The sequence below is a fragment of the Acinonyx jubatus genome, chromosome E1 (genome assembly GCF_027475565.1).
Source record: "Acinonyx jubatus isolate Ajub_Pintada_27869175 chromosome E1, VMU_Ajub_asm_v1.0, whole genome shotgun sequence".
Lineage (NCBI taxonomy): Eukaryota > Metazoa > Chordata > Mammalia > Carnivora > Felidae > Acinonyx > Acinonyx jubatus.
In genome coordinates, this window is record NC_069397.1 from 24211832 (window position 1) to 24226907 (window position 15076).

Sequence of the window (15076 nt, forward strand, 5' to 3'; positions counted from 1 at the left end):
TCCTCAGAGAAAGAGGGACCTGCTTACCTCTGGGATACCAGACACTGAGTGCTGTCAATAGGCTCCGGAACTGACTGGGAACTCCACACCAATATCTGCACCTGGGCTGTGTAGCTGACACAGACCTGTGGATCCTGCAATTTTCTAGTTCAAACAGAGGACATTCTTCGGAGGCTCGTGCTCTCAATGGCTCCCAGGTCGAAAGTACCTTGAAAACAAGAGCAATGCAAAGCCAATAGGCAACCTGAGCACCAAAGGTCTTCATTACAGAAGAGAATGGGCTAAAGTTAGAATGAAGTGCCTACTCCTATCTCCTGGCAGGAATGCTGTCTGGGGAGTGAAAAAGACCCGAGGGCTAGTGTACAAGGAAGTCTCCATTGGAGACACCCACGAGTGAAATTCTGCAGGAGGTCTGCATTGTTCATTCAGAAACAGGAAATGCTGGATTCGGTGGTTTTTCCGGTCCTTCCTCTCAGGAAAGAGAAGCACCATTGATTTGGAGGTAAGGGGTCCCTACACCTAGCTGGTGATCAAGTGTTTGGAGCCTCGACCTGATGACCTAGTTTCTGGAAAGGTCCCTTTTGATTCCGACCAGATCCTAAAGCATATTGTGCACATGGGAATCATGTTTGACTCAGGATGAAGGCATGCCTATCCTTCACTGCACTTACCAGGGCTGGCCAAGCACCAAGCACTCAGGGACAAGAAGGCCATCCTTCCTCTGACTTGAAGTTACTGTTTACTCTCACAAAGCAAAGGACCAGGGTGGGAATTTAGCACCAATCCCTGGGCTCTGCTTGTGTGAAGTGAGTGGAAGCCCATCTGTCCATGAATGTGACCAAGGACTTAGAAAAGAGCAGGTGGGTGGGAATGGCTACAAGGGAGGCCAGGATCTACATGACAGATGGGAAGGGGGTAATGCTGGGCATGTATATGTACCTTCATTTCTCATTGCTTCATGTGTAAGGCCTGTCCCTCCCCAAACTTCAGGGATGTGCTACACACATCCACCCATAGCCAACTAGGCACCTTCATATGCCCTAGCCCTGTCATTGTGAACACGGTTCTAATAGGAAGTTTCAAGAGGTCATGTTGCCAATCTATGCCAGGGTCACCAGGACTCAGAGTCCCCAGCTGGAAGTGGAGAATAGTGCTCTGAGGCAGTGATTCTCAATGGGCTCCAGCAAGATCCCCATTTGAATTTTTTTTTACGTTTATTTATTTTTGAGAGACAGAGTGAGACAAAGTGAGCGCGGGGGAGGGGCAGAGAGAGGGAGACACAGGATCGGAAGCAGGCTCCAGGCTCTACGCTGTCAGCACAGAGCCCGACGCGGGGCTCGACCCACGCACCGTGAGATCATGACCTGGGACGAAGTCCGACGCTCAACCGACTGAGCCACCCAGGCGGCCCGCAAGATCCTCATTTGAACAAAAAAGCAAAACGAGGGAAATAAATAGACAGAGGGCCCAAATGCTTCATTACAAAGCAGAGCAGAATGAAGCTGACAAGGACGAGCCTAACACAATCTCTGGAGAAGGTGTAGTCTCTATAAGAAACACCTGTGGGCGGGGGAAAAAGGAAACATCCATTGCCTACACCGGGGTGCCCATTTGGCAAAAGCTCGCACTTTTCTTTCAGAAAGAGAAGGAAGGTTCCTGACCTTGGCTCCTTTCCAGGCCCTAAACTTCACGGAAGCAATTCACTGTTAACAGTCAGTGCTCCCGAGGGTGCTGTAGGTTTTTTAACCGAGTCCTGGTGCAGTATTCCCTGTAAGGCTTTCTTGGGTTGAATTGTATTGCAGTCTACTATGCATGCCACATCCTTCTGCCTTAGACAATGAAGACCATTCAATCAGCCGAACAAGTGAGGCAAGTGGCTACCATCCAAGAGATTACCTGGACCAGTAAATAACAAGAGGTCATGGACAGAAGGGTCATTCTTAGGTTAGACAGTAGCTACAGAAGAAACGGCTTCAGCGTTCTCCTGTAGAGTGCTGGGTTTCTGCAGAGTTCCATCTGATCATCATGGGTCAACTGGCCTGGGCTCTCCCTCAACGACTTATACCTCCATCACCCCTCCAGAGCCTCTCGGGTTTTCAAGCATCTGGAAGAGACAAGAACCAGTGTAAAATGGGAAGTTGTTACACTCTCTGAATGATGCTCAGGGCAAGATCTATTCATTTTAAACCAGAGCACCCTTAAGGATATGTGAACAGACGAGACAACGCTGCTCTGCACTTCTTGCAGGCATAATGCACGCTGGCCAACAACGCGACTCAGTACATCCTTCTTACAGGTTAATCGTGGCTTTGTTCAACACATCGCACCAAGCCTATCCACTTCCTGTTAAGAGACACATGTGAGAGGCCTTTGGTGCTCCAAACAGGGGCTGGGAGAAGTGAACTGGTAAGGAGGCAAACACCAGGTGCTGCCCCAATGGGTTCCACCCTAGGTGCCAGTCCCTGCCTTCTACCACAGTCCTTGCAAGGGCGGCTGTGCACCTAGCTAGGCCTGCCAGCCAGAACTCTCAAGGTGGCTATTGTGGAGTATGCTGAAGGAGGACAGCAGTGCACAGCCCAATGCCATGGTCGCCATACCGTGAGCATCGAATGGCTTTGCTGGGCCATGGAGGTTTCTAGGGCACTGCCGTGATGCACAGGGCTGTTCGTGCCTTGGCACCTGAGCCAGGAACTTCCTTGTGCTGGTGACCTGCACCCACCACCAATGCCTGGGGTCCCACTGGCCCCTCTGTGCCCCAGATGGAAGGTCAACCCATGTCTGAGTCAGTGCAAGTGCTGCCAATAGCAGAGGCTGGGCTGCCTTGCTTGGGGCCCATGTCCGACATGCACAGGCTGGTGTGAAAATCAATCCCTCATCGTGGGTTCAGTGAGCCACAGCTCCATGGCTCCTAAGTCTACACGCGGACATAGTTAGACATAGAGTCATCGGAAGGGAGTGGCCATAAGGAGGGCCAAAGTTCAATATTTCGATGAAAATGAGACCAACCTGGAAAGGGGCTGTGTAAGTTCATGTGCCCTCCGACAAGGAAGGAGGCCAGCCCCCTTCCCAGTCCTCTGGCCCTGGCTAAGTGCAAGGGTTCTAACCTGGGCTTTTACAAGGCCCTAGGCCCCTGAATGCCTGCTTGGTTTTGACACCAACTTGCCAGGTGCTGGAAGCTGAGCTATCCCAGCCTGAGTGGCAAGGCCCGGGCTGTGGACGGATTGGTGACTGCAAGGAGGCCCACCGACAGTGAAGCTTCTTGTACTCCCGCTTTTAGGTAATTTGCCCTTAAAACTACCTGGGGCATTGTCTGTTGGGGAATTGCCCTCGACAGGCCCCCTGGGAAAAGAACCATGAGGAAAGAAAATAAGGTTCCGCAAGAAATTGTGCAGCCTTACATTTAGCCCTTGCCATCCCCTATGGAGACTCCTCTACTTACAGGAAGGAGAGCCTCATACATTTGCCAGCAAAGAGGGCCTGTAGAGGCGAGACATATGGATTTGAAAGTCTCACTCTGGCAACTAAGGAGTGTATCTCTGGGCACAGGTGACTTCAACCTCTAGGCCCACCTGGCCCCCCGGAGGCATTCCAGATGATGACTGAACCTAGTCGGTTAAGGTACACAATGGTCCATTCGTTCCTAGGTGCATTGTCTCTCTGAGAATGTATGAGGCATGGGTTTCTAAGATCTTTTCGGCCCCTTCCTGGCACCTTGGACCAAGGCAAACACACTGTTCTTCTGGCCTCAGGTGGTTAGGTGGTCATGTCCCTGTAAGTGTTCCACTTGAGGTGTTGAGAAATGGAGGGCCTTTCATGCGAACAGCAAGGCGAATGCTTCATAGACTGTAGACAATTACAGAAAAACGCAGATGCATAATGGGATGACGTAAGAAATGAATCAAATAATCAAAGGGTACGCGGGAACATTACGAGAAAATCGCCATGTTATTTCTTAAAGGTTGATCACACATAGGAACATTTTTAAAATTAGGTAATGTTAGAAAAACACAGATGACGTATGCTACAAGGAAATCACTAGCAAATATAATGCCACGTTGGCTACAAGAAATCGGCCAGATCAACTCACAGCTGTTGCCTGTGTCCATTTTTATTTTTGCTTTTTATTGCACTTTTGTTTTATTTTCACTTTTCCACCGATGCCGTTCATCCTTCGACAACCCCTGGACCTGCTGGAGCTGGACTCTGGCAGCCAGGGGCCCTGTGACCAAACCTATGGCACAGTCACAAGGATGGGACTAGGATCCCCAGCTGAACACTGAGGATCGGCCTCTGAAAACATGGAAGATGGAATGCACTGTGCTGGAAGCCGAGCTATCCAACCAGCTTGATGGCAGAGCCCGGGCGGTGGGCAGATCAGGACTGCAGGGCGGCCGACCGACAGGGAAGCTTCTTGGACTCCCGCTTTTATGTAATTTGGCCTTAATAAAAGTACCTGGGGCACTGTCTTTGGGGGAATTGCCCTCGACAGGCGCCCCGGGGAAAAAAAAACCATTGGGGAAAGAAAATAAGGTTCCGCAACGAAATTGTGCGGCCCTACATTTAGGCCTTGCCACCCCTTATAAAGACTCCTCTACCTAAAGGGGGGGATAGCCTCATACATTTGCCAGCAAAGGAGGAATAAATGGATTTAAAAGCCCCACTCCGGCAACAAAGGAGTGTATCTATGGGCACAAATTACTCCTACCCCTAGGCCCACTTGGCCCCCGGGAGGCATTCCAGATGATGACTGAACCTAGGTGGTTAAAGTACAGAATGGTTCATTACTTCCTAGGTGCATTGTCTCTCCGAGAAGATATATGGTGTGGGTTCCTCAGGCCCTCTTGGCCCCCTCCTGGCACCTCGCACCCAGGCGAATACTTTTGTTCCTCAAGCCACAAGTGGTTCAGGGAAACAACTAAGAGGTCATGTCCCTGTAACTGCTCCACTTGAGGTGTTGACAGATGACCTTTCATGAAAACAGCAAAGCAAATGCTTTCTAGATTATAGATAAACGTGGATACATAGTGAACATAATATAAGAAATTAATCAATAAGCAAAGGGCAGGAGGAAACGTTATGAGAAAATAACCATGTTATTCCTACAAGGGTGATTACACATAAGAACCTTTATAGAATTAGGTAATGCCAGAAAACATAGATGATGCACGATATAAGGAAATTGCTCACAAATATAATGCCACGTTTGCCACAATAAAGCGGCCAGTTCAACACACTGCTGTTGTCTGTGTCCCTTTCATTTTCAATTTTTATGTTTTTCACGTTTTCGCTGGTGTCATTCATCCTACGGGAACCCCTGGACCCGCTGGAGCTGAACCCCGGCAGCACGCCAAAGAGGAACTACTTTGAAAATAGAGCAAAGGGGTGGGAATAGATTCACGGAGGGCCAGAGGTCTTCACTAGGAATGGGAATGGGCTGATGTGGATAATGCAGTGGCTAGGGCCAAATGCTAGCAAGCTGGCTGTCTCAGGAATAAGCGACACCTGTGGGCTTCGGTGAAGGGAGCCCTTTACAGGCTACACCTGGAAGCACTGTGCGCAAGGGGCCTGAATTCTTCCTTCAGAAACAGTGGGAACGCCCTGGAGCTGGGTCTGTTTCTTGCCCTTTCCCATCAGAGGACAGGGGTGGCAGTGATTCAGCTGTGGCTGTTGGGGGCGCCTGGCTGATGGTCAAGTGGCTAGCACCTGGCCTGGTTCCACGATTCACTTCGAGCTCCCTTTGGGCGCTATCCAAAGACTGGGGCAGAATGCACATGCATGAACCATCCAATCTGCAGGAGGAAGGCACCTCTGGCAGCCAGGGGAGGGAGGCCAGCTGGCTACCCATCCCTGCCATGACTCTAGCTGACTAAGCACCACGCCTCCAGGGACAGACAGGCCTGCTCTTCTCTGGGACAACAGACACCGCGTGCTGTCAATTGGTTCAGAAAATCACTAGCAACTCCACACCAATGTTTGGACCTGGACTGTGTACCTGACACAGACTCACGGATCCTGCAATATTCTACTTCACACAGAGTACACTCTCCTGAGGCGCTGGCTCTCCCAGTTAGCACCTAGTATAAAAACAAGAGCAATAACAGGCAAGTAGGCACCCTGAGGACCAAAGTTCTACATTACAGAAGATAATGGGCTAGAGTTAAAATTCAGGGCCTCCTGCTATCTCCTGGCAGGCTGACTGTGTGGGGAGGAAGAAACTCGTGAGCGCTGTGGTAAAAGGAGACCTCCATTGGCTACACCTGAGCGTGTAATTCTGCAGGAGGTGTGTTTTTTTTTGTTTTGTTTTTGTTTTTTTTCCTTCAGAAACAGAGGCAATACGGGATTTGGAGGTTTCTCCTGTCGTTCCCATCAGGAATTAGACGCACCGTTGAGGCAGAGGCAAGGGGTGCTGCTCCCAGCTGTTTGTCACGTGTTTGGAACCTGGACTTGAGGCGGTAGTCCTTGAAAGAGGCCTTTCTGTGCTGCCCAGGTCCAGAAGCATAGTGTGCCGATGGGAAGCATCTGTGTGACAGAATGAAGGGAGGTCTACCCTTCACTCCACTTACCCAGAGCTGGCCAAGCACCAAGCACTCAGGGAGGGACAAGTAGCCCAGCCTTGCTTAGACAGGAAGTTACTGTTTGCTCTCATATAGCACAGGACCAGAGCGAGAGTTTAGCGCCAATCTTTGGGCTCGGCCTGTGTGAAGGGAGTGAAAGCCCAGTCATCCCTCAATGTGTCCCAAGACGTAGAAAACAGCAAATTGGTGGGAATGGCTGCAAGGGAGACCAAGGCTCTACATTACAGATGGGAATGGGATACCGCCGGGCATGGTCATCTACCTCATTTATCCTTGCTGCATGTGTAAGGCCAGTCTGTCCCCCAAACTCTGGCACGGCGTGAAGACATGCATACGTATCCTGCTTGGCAACGTCACATGAGCTAGGCCTCTCGTTTGGACAAGAGTTCTAATGGGGAGTCACAAGCGGTCCTGCTGCCAATCTCTGCCTGCCTCACCCAGACTCACCCAAGGGTCCCAGGTTAAAGTGGAGGATATTGCTCTGAGACACTCAATGTGAATGGGGGCCAGCGATTTCCTGGTTTCAAAAAAAGAGGCCAAAAGAATGGAAAGAAATCGACACAGGGCCAAATGCTTCATGACAAAGGAGAGCAGAATGAGACTGAGAAGCACACACCTAGCACAATCTCCCGAGGAGCTAACTGTTGTCCATCGTAAGAAACACCTATGGGCAGAGGCAAAGGGAAACATCCATGGCCTACACCTGGGTACTCAGTTAGCATGAGGCCTCTACCTTTCTTTTAGAAGGAGAAGGAAGGCTCCTTACCTTGGCTCTTTTGTATGCCCTATCCCTCAGGACACAGAAAGAGCAGTGATTCGGTGGCAGCATGGTATGGGTCCCGCTGGTGCTTTAGGTGTGGTAACCAAGTCATGGTGCAGGATTCCTTGTAAGGGCTCTTTGGGTTGAATTGCCCTGCAGTCTACTGTGCATGCATGATCCATCTGCCTTAGAGGGTGAAGACACTTCAATCAGCCAGGGGAGAAAGGCAAGCTGGCTTCCCTTCACAGAGATAACTGGGCCAGTCAAGGAACAGGCACTCGTGGACAGGAGGGTCCTACTTCTTGGGATTAAGAAACTGGTATTTCTGACCTAGCACAGGGCCATCACTAATCCTGGACGTTGGGTATGTGGCTGACAGACCAAGTCCACCCGGTTGTGAGCCATGACCTAGTTATGAAAACAGAAAATGGATGGGAAGGGCTATAAGGAAGGCCAAGTTTCTACATGACACAGGACATGAGGGTAAAGGGGAAATGAAAAGCCCCTTCAACTTCATAGCTTCTCCTCCAACCAGAAGGAAGGCCAGCTCCCCCTCAAACCCTGGCATTGCCTACCAATGGGCACTCTGCTGGGCACCTTCCAGGGCCATATGCCTCCCATTGTCCACACGCGTCTGAAAGGCACATGATGAGGGACCCTGTGTCCCAACTAGGCCAGAGACATCAGACTTGGCCAGATTCCCCCCCTTAAGGAAAGGATATTTCTCTGGGACACTGGCTCTGAGTGGCACCCAGGGAGAAACCACTTTGCAAACAGACCAAAAGAGATTCACTGAAAGGGAAATGCCGAAGGCCAAACTGGTTCATTATTATTGACCCTGGTAGGTCAGAATGAAGGCAGAATGAAGTGTCCAGAATGACAATTTCCCCCCAATGTCCTGCCTAAGGAGGAAGCAACACCTGAGGCCAAAGAAAAACTAAACCTCTAAGGGAAAACCTCCTGAAAGCCTAGTCTGCAAGGGGTCTGCCAATACTGTTCTGCGAGGGACAGCTTCCGGCCTTGGGTGTTTTCCCTGCCATTCTCATCAGGAGATAGAGGCAGCAGGGATTCAGGGGTAGTGGGTCCATGCTCCAGGCTGTCGCTCAAGTGTTTGCAACCGTTCCTGTGGCACATTAGGCTGTAAAGGGCCACTGTCTCCACTGACTAGGTCTTGGAACGTAGCTCGTATGCGTGGATTCTGTGCTCCTCAGAATCTGAGGCCGAGAAGTACGTGCTCTCTGAGAGCGGGGCTATCTTTCCTGTGGGTTGTCAGAAAATAATTTCCCTTGGTGGGCACAGAAGCAGCGTGAGAACTCGCCATCCATGCCTGGGAGCTCACGGAGTGATTGACAGCCTCACTGGCCTACACAGCCTACAAGCCAAGTGCTAGTTAGCAACTAGCATGGGCATGGAATGGCTCTGAGGACAGCCAAAATTTTCATTCAGATGAGAATGGGAGAAAGCTGAGAGGGAAATGTGTTGTGCCATTGCCCTTGTGCCAGAAGTGAGGTCAGCTGCCTCCCCACACCTTTTGGCCCTAACTATACACAAATCTTCTCTGCTGGGTACTTTCCCCTGACCTACATCTAATGTTGTCAATATAGATCTGGAAGGCATGTTGCAAGGCTCCTAGGGCCCAACCTATTCTGCTATCACAAGAACTCAGTCAGAATCCCCAATTACATACAGTCAGAGGGAATTGCTCTGAACCACGGGCCCTGATGTGTCCATGACAGATTCTGGTTCTCAAAAGAGTAAAATGGGGCACCTGGGTAACTCACTCGCCTAAACCTCAACTCTTGGTTTCTGCTTAGGTCATGGTCTCACAGTCCTTGAGTTTGGGTCCCATGTCGGGCTTTGTGCTGAGAGCTCGAAGCCTGGAGCCTGCTTCACTTCTGTGTCTCCATCTCTCTCAACCCTTCCTCTGTTGTCTCTCTCTCTCTCTCTCTCTCTCTCTCTCACACGCACATGCACGCACACACACACACACACACACACAGACCCACACACAATTAAATAAATATTTTAAAAAATTAAAAGAGAAAAAGGATGGGGCTAATGGGGCTCTTGGTGGCTCAATCGGTTAAGTATCGTTTCATCGCTAAGGTCATCATCTAATGGTTTGCAAGTTCAACCCCCACATCAGGTTCTCTCCTGTGAGCAAGGAGCCTACTTGGGATCATCTGTCCCTCTCTACTACTCACCACAGGCTCGCTCCCTCTCTCTCTCTCTTTCCCTTTCGTTGTCTTGTCTCTCTCTGCCTCTTGTCTCTCTCTACCTCCTTCTTAATCTGAAGTAAAAATAAACACAAAAAGAGGAACACAGTGGAAATAGATACGCAGAGGGACAGAGTTCCTATCAGACATGTGAGTGGGATAAGTCTGAGGATGTTATGACTACTGCAATCCCCTGGCAAGCTGACTGTCTCAGGAATAAGAAACGCATATGGGCTAGGGCAAAGGGAAACCTCCAGTGTTTATACTGGGATCCCTCATGGCAAGATGCCTGTATTCTTGCTTGAGAAAGAGAAGGAGAGTTTCGGGTGTTCACTGTTTTCCCTTCCCATCCAATGAGTGGATAGTGGCAGCAGCGTTTCCAGGGCAGTGAGTTTGTGCTCAAGTGTTTTGAACTGGACTGTGGTTCAGTAGTTCTTGAATGGTCTCTGTCAATTCCAACTTTCAGTCTCACCAAGGTCTTGTCACTCTGGGATACCCTGCGTCCTCAGATTTGCCTTCAAGTACTCTGTTGGCAAAGATAAGGCCAGGGCAATTCACGCTGCCCCGAGGAGTGCTTGTGTGTAGTAGTCAGGGTCAAAGGTATCAGGAGGGAGCTATGTTGACTTCTGGGACAAAAGGAACTTGGAGCTGGGCAATTCCTTCTCAGCTTTATCCCATTCTCAGCTGAAATGAAAACTTTTGGCCCTGTGTGTAGCCATTCCAATTCCCTGGCTGCAATGATAACTATATTTGGGTCCCAGGCAAGGCTAATGAGGTTGTGTCCCACATAGTGCGTTCCCAACCATTCCTAAGGAGTTCTCACTCTGGTCTGTGCTAACCAAGAACAACTCGTTTTTAAATTCTGAAAGGACAGATTGCCTTGCTGAGAGTACTTGCCATCTGGCTGGCTGATAAAACAAACGATGGTGAGCCAAGCTGTCTCCCTCCGTGGCCGAGAGAAATGTCATCATCCTCTACGGCGGGTGGATCAGGCATACACAAGACACTGCAGGAGACTTCAGCCCAAAAAAGCGATTAGAAGGAATACGGCAGCATGACTTGGTTACAACACCTAAGGCCTCAACTGAACCCCTAAACTTCTACCACTGAAACACTGCTCTCCGTGATCTGAGGGGTATGGCATAAAAGGAACCAAGGTCGGGAGCCTTGCTTCTCCTTTAAAAGAAAGGTGGAGGCCTCATGCTGAGTACCCAGGTGTAGGCCATGGATATCTCCCTTTGTCTCTGCCCATGGGTGTTTCTGAGACAACAGTTAACTTCTCCGGAGATTGTGGTAGGTGTGTCCTTCTCAGTCTCATTCTCCTCTCCTTTGTCATGAAGCTCTTTGTCCCTGTGGTGATTTCTCTCCATTCTCTGGCCTTCTGTTTTTGAAACCAGGATCTCGCTGGCCCCCATTCACATTGAGTGTCTCAGAGCAATATCCTCCACATTAACCTGGGGGACCTGGGTGCGTCCTGGTGACTCAGGCACAGATTGCCAACAGGACCTCTTGTTACTCCCCATTAGAACTCTTGTCCCAAAGACAGGCCTAGCGCATATGGAGTTGCCAAGCAGGACATGTATGCATGTTTGAGGCAGTGCCAGAGGTTGGGGGACAGACAGGCCTTACACATGCAGCAAGGATAAATGAGGTACATGTCCATGCCCAGCAGTATCCCATTCCCGTCTGTAATGTAGAGCCTTGGTCTCCCTTGGAGCCATTCCCACCAATTTGATATTTTCCAAGTCTTGGGACACATTGAGGGAGGCCTGGGCTTTCACTCCCTTCACCCAAGCCGAGCCCAAAGATTGGCGCTAAGCTCTCGCTCTGGTCCTGTGCTATGTGAGAGCAAACAGTAACTTCCAGTGTAAGGAAGGATGTCCTTCTTGTCTCTCCCTGAGTGCTTGGTGCTTGGCCAGCTCTGCTGGGTAAGGGCAGTGAAGGGTGGACCTCCCTTCATTTCGACTCACAGCTGGTTCCCATAGGCACACTATGCTTCTGGACCTGGGCAGCACAGAAGGGGCTCCTTCAAGGACCACTGCATCAGGTCCAGGTTCCAAACACGTGCCAAACATCTGGCAGCAGAACCCCTTGCCTCCGCATCAATGGTGCATCTCTTTCCTGATGGGAAGGACAGGACAAACCACCAAATCCCTTTTTGCCTCTCTTTCTGAAGGAAGAAAACACATCTCCTGCAGAATTGCACGCTCAGGTGTAGCCAATGGAGGTTTCCTGTTACCACCCCCCTCACGGGTTTCTTCCTGCCCACACAGTCAGCCTGCCAGGAGAGAGCAGGAGGCCCTGAATTCTAACTCTACGCATTAACTTCTGTAATGAAAAGCTTTGGTCCTCGGGGTGTCAACTTGCATGTTATTGCTCTTGTGTTCAAAGTACGATCTGTCTGGGGGCCATTCTGCGCCAGAGCCTCAGAAATGTACTCTGAACTACATTTTTGCAGGATCCATGGCTCTGTGTCAGGCACACAGTCCAGGTCCACAAATTGGTGTGGGCTTGCCAGTGAGTTCCCGATTCCCGAGCCAATTGACCACGATCAGTGTCTGGTATCCCAGACGGTAGCCCGTCTGTCCCTGGGGGCTTGGTGCTTAGTCAGCTAGAGTCATGGCAGGGATGGGTAGCCAGCTGGTCACCCTCCCCTGGCTACCAGAGGTGCCTTCCTCCTGCTGAGTAGATGGTTCATGCATGTGCACTCTGCCTAAGCCACTGGGGGGTGCCCAAAGGGACGTTGTAGTAAATCTTGGAGCCAGGCCAGGTTCTGACCAGTTGATCATCAGCCTGGGGCCCCAAACAGCCACAGCTGAATCACTGCTGCCACTGTCCTCTGAAGGAAAGGGCAAGAAAGAGACCCAGGTCCAGGGAATTCCCTCTCTTTCTAAAGGAGGGAGGCAGGCCCCTCGTTCACAGAGCTCCCGGGAATAGCCAGTAAAGCGCCCCTTCACCAAAGCCCACAGGTGTTGCTTATTCCTGAGACAGCCAGCTTGCTAGCCTTTTGCTGTAGTCACTGCATTACCGCCACAGCCCTTTCTGATTCCTACTGAAGACCTCTGGCCCTCTGTGAATCTATTTTCACCACTTTGCTCTATTTTCAAAGTAGTTCCTCGCTGGGTGCATTCCATCTTCCATGTTTTCAGAGGCTGGTCCCTGGTGTTCAGCTGGGTATCCTAGTCCCAGTTTTGTGACTGTGTCTAGGTTAGGTCACAGGGTCCCTGGCAAGTTGGTGTCAAAACCATGCAGTCATTCAGGGGCCTAGGCCATCGGAAAGGCCCAGATGAGAACATTGGCAATTTTTCTGGTCCAGAGGATGGAAAGGGGGCTGGCCACCTACTGTGTGGAGGGAACACGAAGCTACACAGCCCCTTTCCAGATTGACCCCATTCCTACTGAAATATTGAAAAACGAGGCCCTCGTTATGGCGACTCCCTTCCCAAGGCTCTATGTCCATCTATGTCCCCGTGTAGATGTAGGAGCCATTGGAGCTGTGACTCACTAAACCCACACCCAGGCATTGATTTCCACACCACCCTATGCGTGTTGGACAGGGTCCCCACGCAAGGCAAGCCAGCCCCTGCTAATGGCTGTACTTGCACTGACTCAGACTTGGGTTTACCTTCCTTCTGGGGCACAGAGGGGCCAGTGGGACCCCAGTGGGCATCGGTGGTGGGTGCAGGTCCCCAGCACAAGGAGGTTCCTGGGACAGGTGCCAAGGCATGAACAGCCCTGTGCATCAAGGCAGTGCCCTAGCAACCTCAGTGGTCCAGCAAAGCCATTCGGTGCTCATGGTGTGGCAACCTTGGCATTGGCCTGTGCATTGCTGTCCTCCTTCAGCATACTCCACGATAGCCACAGTGAGAGTTCTGGCTGGAAGGACTAGGTCCACAGCCGCCCTTGCAAGGACTGTGGTAGAAGGCAGGGACTGGCACCTAGGGTGGAACCCATTGGGGCAGCACCTGGTGTTTGCCTCCTTACCAGTTCACTTCTCCCAGCCCCTGTTTGGAGCACCAAAGGCCTCTCACATGTGTACCCTCCCAGGAAATGGATAGTTATGGTGGGTTGTGTTGATGAAAGCCAGGATTAACCTATAAGAAGGATGTACTGAGTCGTGGTGTTGGCCAGTGTGCAATATGCCTGCAAGAAATGCAGAGGTTGGTAACAGCACAGCGTTGCCTCGTCTGTTCACATATCATTAAGGTTGCCCTGTTTTAAAACGAATAGATCTTGCCCTGAGCATCATTCAGAGAGTGGAGCAACTTCCCATTTTACGTTAGTTCTTGTCTTTTCCAGAGGCTTGAAAACGCGAGAGGCTCTGGTGGGGTGATGGAGATATAAGTCGTGGAGGGAGAGCCAAGGCCAGTTGACCCATTATGATCAGATGGAACTCTGGAGAGTCCCAACACTCTACAGGAGAACGCTGAAAGCATTTGTTCTGCAGCTGTTGTCTAACTAAGGGGAGTTAGCTCATCCTAATTCGAGGTGCCCCCAGAGCACCCTCGTCCTTTCTTCTGGAGTCTGCGCCAAGGATGGCCCTGGGTCCAGCAGACACCTACTAATTTCAGGCATTCCTTGTCCATGTTTGGGCCATTGAGCATGCAGCCAAGCAAATGGATGCGGCTGCCCCATGGCAGACCTCTCTCTACCCCTTTTCTTCTTTCTCCCTTGTCACTTCCCTAGGGTCTACTTTTTCTTGAAAACATCATCAGTATGTATGTGCCAAGGCACATGTGGGGATAGTAAACTGGATAGGAAAATGACCGCACATGGACAGCAAGTGAGCATGATTCCTCTCAGAATATTAGACTTTCTCATTTCTAATCTCTATTGGTCGTGACCTGCACCCAATAATGATACCCGTGGTCCTGCGGCCCATCTGTGCCCCAGATGGAAGGTAAATCCAAGACGGGTAAGTGCAAGTGCTGTCTCTGGTAGTGGTTGAGCTGCTTTGCTGGGCCCCACCTGCAACGTGCACAGGCTGGTGTGAAAACGTATCCCTGGGCACGGGTCGAGTGAGTGACAGCTCTATGGCTCCTAAGTCAAAACAGGGAGATTGGTAGATAAAGAAACCTGGGAGGGCCATAGGAGGACCCAAGTTCCTCACATCCGGATATTTCTCTGGGACACAGGCTCTGAATGGCACCCAGAGAGAAGGGTCTTTGTATACCGAAAAAAAGGTTTTCATTGAAACGGAAATGCGGATGGCCAAAGTGATTCATTACTGAAGAGCCGGGGACACAGGCTAGAATGAAGAGTCTCGAATGACAATTTCCTGGCAAGGTCCTGCGTAAGGAGGAAGAACACCTGAGGCCAGCGAGAAACTAAAACTCTAAAGGGAAAACCTCCGGAAAGTCCAGTCTGCAATGGGTCTGCCTATGTCCTTCTGCCACAGAGGGATAGCTTCTGGCCTTGGCTGTTTTTCCTGCCCTTCCCATCAGGAGATAGAGGCAGCAGGGATTCAGGGGTAGTGGGTCCATGCTCCAGGCTGTCGCTCAAGTGTTTGCAACCGTTTCTGTTAT

At 50.7% G+C, this 15076-nt stretch overlaps 1 protein-coding gene and 1 pseudogene across 10 annotated transcripts in view; one reads left to right on the forward strand and one right to left on the reverse strand.

The window, feature by feature from the left end:
- Positions 1-15076, reverse strand: part of PIGW (phosphatidylinositol glycan anchor biosynthesis class W) — a 367667-nt gene that overhangs the window by 158677 nt on the left and 193914 nt on the right. The gene's annotated exons all lie outside the window — the stretch shown is intronic.
- LOC128313405 (cytochrome c oxidase subunit 1-like) overlaps positions 4158-15076 on the forward strand; it is a 154801-nt pseudogene continuing 143882 nt past the window's right edge.